The 5,000-nt window shown below is 40.5% G+C and overlaps 1 pseudogene; it reads right to left on the reverse strand.

The window, feature by feature from the left end:
* Positions 1-279: 279 nt before the first annotated feature.
* The window catches only part of LOC143034251 (uncharacterized), a 20,668-nt pseudogene continuing 15,947 nt past the window's right edge, over positions 280-5,000 (reverse strand).

The raw sequence follows: 5,000 nt of genomic DNA on the forward strand, positions 1-5,000 counted from the left end.
GATAATATTGCTATCACTGCTGATACTACTACTACTACTACTACTACTACTACTACTATTGCTACTACTACTACTACTATTACTATTACTACTACTACTACTTTTTTACGACATCCATCTTTGTGAAACTGTGTGATGAAAGCATTCAGGATCTGTCTCCCACAGACACAGTTCATTGGCCCCTCTCCCACCAATGACTGTGGTTGACGACCCTTTTACATTCTGTATTGTTTCACTTTAATGAAGCCTAATACAGAAACTCATTCATCCTACTTCCTACTACAGCCTGCTCAAATCGAGGTTTTGTATATGTGCTGATATAGGTGGTGGGGACCTGGTACCCCTCAGGCATAGGGGGGCTGAGTGAGAATGACAGTCTACATCTCATCCACGCTACAATACTGCTCTTTGGTTGTTGTTTCTTTTCTGCCATCACCTCTGCCAGACGAGCGTAGAATGCCTTTGACCTTGGACCCATCCCGCCTGAAGTCGTAAAGGTTATCGGAGTGAATGAGCCCTGGTCCACATTTTAGATACGCTCTTCGTACATCCTGATTTTCTCATTCTCATTTCAGGAGTGGGATGCCTCAATAGTTAGGTTATTGTAACAGGGGGCCATTGGATCAAATATTCGTGTGTCAAAGAAGGCCAGTTGTCCCCGTGTCCAGAAACCTCTTGCGCTGACATCCACTCCTGATTCATCTGTTGTGTTGGAAGTGCGGTGTCTGACGTTCTCCCCTCCTAGGGGGAGTAATGCTGGTTCGATGGTCACATCCTTGCATACTTCCCGAAGCATTTGGGCAGTGAGATCCCTTACCTCGTCATGTCTTATGCAGATGAATCCACCATGCTTGCATATCATCGCACGGTTTGGATCAAACTGTGTACCATAGGAGCATCTGTTAGGCAGCCTTTCCAACGGTTATCCATACCTCAGGGCAATGGCATCGTGCCTTTGTTGTTGATTATTGCCCATCCATGATACGTATTTGAGTGGATGACTACCTACTTCTAGATACGTACTTGATTTATCTGTTACATTTCTATGCTGCTAATGGAATTCAAACTTACCTACTTGTTCTACTGATACAATTCTTCATATCTGCTCCTGCTGTGTTGGCTGTACTATAGTTAGGAGTTTACTACGTCCCATGGATCTATCGTGTGTCACTAATCATAGGCGTATTGTCCCGGTTTTTGGCGTCTATTATCGCCTGATACTGTTCATCTTTAATTAATAGTTCTGAGTTGTATTGAGATGTATGTGTTGTAGTTGTAGTTTACTTTTTGCTAGGTTAATGTTGTAGTCGTTGGATTTGTAGTTGGTATACTAGTTGTTACTATGCAGTTACTATTGTACTACTACTTGTTTTTTTGTAGTTGGTGAATCTTTTATTTGTTTACTGTTTACTATATATTGTAGTACTTAAGTTCTCTTCTACAGTGTGTTTTGTCGTTGCTGTTGTACTACTACTACTACTACTACTACACTACTACTATACTTGCTGCTGCTACTGTACTGCTGCTTGTCTTGTGTTGCTGCTACTACTAGTTGTACTACTACTACTACTTTACTACTACTACACTAACTACTTGTTACTAGATGGCTGTAGTTACTACACTATACTATTGAATACTGATTTATGCTAATATACTAATATAATACTAATACTAATACTAATTAATATAATACTTAATAATTACTAATACTAATACTAATACTTACTAATTATTACTAATGCTAATTGCTAATACTAATTGTAATTAATGCTAATGCTATTGTATACTAATCTATTTATACTTACTAATACTTACTAATACTAAACTATACTACTAATAAAAACTAAAAAAACTAAATAAACTACTAAAAATACTAAAATACTAAACTAACTAAACACATAAAAATGTATACTAACTAATACTAATACTAATACTAATATCTTATATACTAACTATAAAATACTATAATAATACTAATAAATAATCTAATAATAGAATACTAATACTAATAAGAATTACCAGAATTAATACTAATAAATAAATACTAATAACTAATACTAATACTAAGAAATACTAAAAAAATACTAATACTAATACTAATACTATACTTTAAATACTAATACTAATACTGAATACGAAGAAGAAAGCTAAGGCTGCTATAAACAACTACAACAAGACAGCTCAAGAAGCACAATACTTTGCTTTATCAACGACTCCAGCGGGGGTGCATTACAAAGCACTACTTTGTCCATTGTACAGTAACAATTCTCTCTCTTTTTTCACTACATGCCAACCCCTTTCCTACCCTGTAAAGAATCTTCGAAGAAGACTCCCCTCAAATAATACCTTTTATCACTTCCTACTCTTCCCTCTAAGCCATTTCCCCTTCCTTTTAATCCCTCTCCCTCCATACACCTATCTTCCTCCTCCTACTCCTCCTCCTCCTCCTCCTCCTCCTCCTCCTCTTCCTCTTCCACCTCCTCCTCCTTTATCCCTCTCCTCCTCCTCCTCCTCTTCCTCCTCCTCCTCTTCCTCTTCCTTCTCCTCCTCCTTTATCCCTCTCCCTCCCTACACCTATCTTCCTCTTCCTCCTCCTCCTCCTCCTCCTCTTCCTCCTCCTCCTCCTCCTCCTTCTCGGCACCGACCCCCTCCTCCTAAGTGTGCACATTGTCCAGCCAGCTTCCGCATCATTGTGTCGCCTTTCTTGTCCTTCCGCTTGCCTAACCTCGAATGACCTTTTATTCTCCTCTGCCTCTTCTCTCTCCTCTTCCTCTCCTCTGCCTCTTCCTTCCCCTCTTCCATCTGCCCCACCTTCTTCTTCGCTTTCCGTTCTGCCTCCTTCTGCCCTGCTTAATCCGACTTTAGCCCTTTGCTGCTTATTTGGTAAACCTATCTTTAGCTTTATATCCTTATATGGGTATCATAAATCACTTCCAAACTCGCCTTTACGTGTACATGAACGGTTGTCCCTTGTACACGAATTATAATACTTCCTTGTACATGAGTTTTCCCTTGTTCTTGTACTGAGCCCTTTTCGAAAAACATCCATTTTCCATTTTTTTTTTTTTTTTTTTTTTTTTTTTTTTTTTTTTTCAATTTGATCTATTGTGTTAGCAACCTTTCAAACAAAGCACCGCTTCGTCTATCACTTATCGTTTTTGGAAACTCTCATATTCCTCTCTATTTAGCACGTACTAAAACTTGGTTGTGTTATATTTTTGTGTAGATTCCTTTCATACTTTTTTGAAGAAAAAAAAAATACCAAACCTGCGTGGAGAAATAAGTAGAAGTCCTGCCTCAGACACGGGAGGACTTGGCTCGATTCCCTCTAGGCGTCACTCTATTGCAGCGTTCCTTAAACTTTTCCAGCCTCAGCACCCCCGTGGTGAGATGTAGGCAGTCCCCAGCAACCCTTAAATTTGGCAAACATCGTGTTACTACAAGGATAAAATAAGGTGAAGTGCGGTAATGATTGATCCCTTCTTTTGTTCATTTTCCAACACACACACACACACACACACACACACACACACACACACACACACACACACACACACACACACACACACACACACACACACACACACACACACACACACACACACACATACACACACACACACACACACACACACACACACACACACACACACACACACACACACACACACACACACACACACACACACACACACACACACACACACACACACACACACACACGGAGGTATCGTCGGTACCTGGTTCGAATCCTGCCCAGGGCTGAAATGATTTCAGTATCGCTGCGCTTTGAGTCGTTACTCCAACTCTCATGGGCGGGGAGTTAGGGGGGTGCGTGTAAGATCACAGCATTACCCATATATCGGTCATACGAGCTCTGAGCTCTCTTCCGGGAGGGAAATAGCTGTAGATCACGAGTCCAACACGTGATCCAAAGACCAAGATGAATTACACACACACACACACACACACACACACACACACACACACACACACACACACACACACACACACACACACACACACACACACACACACACACACAATACATTTGTCAAAAATAAGTATCTCTCTTCAGTACTGGTCACCCCGTGCTAGGAATATTAATATTATACCGCGTCATGTATTTAGCATTTCCCAGCACCCCCGAAAATCGATTTCAGCACCCAAGGTTAAGAAACACATATCGTTTCATTCCCATTCTCTTCCTAACCCATATCTGTCATGGTTGGATGACAAAAGTCCCCATGTCGCATTTCGTTTCTTGCACCGAGTCAGCATGGACGAATTGACTGTACCGGTTTCCGACTACCTTCACAACCGCAGACCTTCTTAGACAACCAAACTCCAGGTAACAAAGGCAGTGGTGACAGGAAAGTGTCAAGTAAAAGCACAAAAGAAAGTCGGACCATAGAGATGTGAAAGGGGACCAGGGGGAAGGAAACAGTGGTGACAGAGTTAAGACTCCACGTGAATTTGTCATCATACAAGCAACCTAACCAAGACAAACCAGTCTTTCTTAACCTTTTGGGGGGAGGGGGTACTTGTACACACACACCCCCTCCCACAAGGGGTACGAAGCCTTGAACCTAAGAGACATGATAGCCCCCAGTGCAATGGCACTGTATATTTACAATGAGAAAGCAAAGCAAGGTTTGTATCACTAATCCTTTTCATATGTTTGCATTGTATCTGTATTGGATGGGGGTACGAGACATAATAGCCAGTGCAATGGTACTGTACATTTACAATGAGAAAGCAAAGCAAGATTTGTATCTAATAATCCTTTTCATATATTTATATTGTATTTGTACTGGATGGAGGTACGAAAATTTTTCTGAGATATCAAGGGGTACGGAAACTGAAAAACAAAAATTAAGAACCACCGATTGAAACCAGAATTGCAAGAACCAAAGACTGCATCATTCCTTAAAGGACAGAGCGGTCCTGAATTGAAACATTAAGATAAGAAAAGAAAAATCCTTATCTTCTTTTATTGT

Source organism: Oratosquilla oratoria, chromosome 17 (genome assembly GCF_046742065.1).
Source record: "Oratosquilla oratoria isolate Oo_2021 chromosome 17, ASM4674206v1, whole genome shotgun sequence".
NCBI lineage: Eukaryota > Metazoa > Arthropoda > Malacostraca > Stomatopoda > Squillidae > Oratosquilla > Oratosquilla oratoria.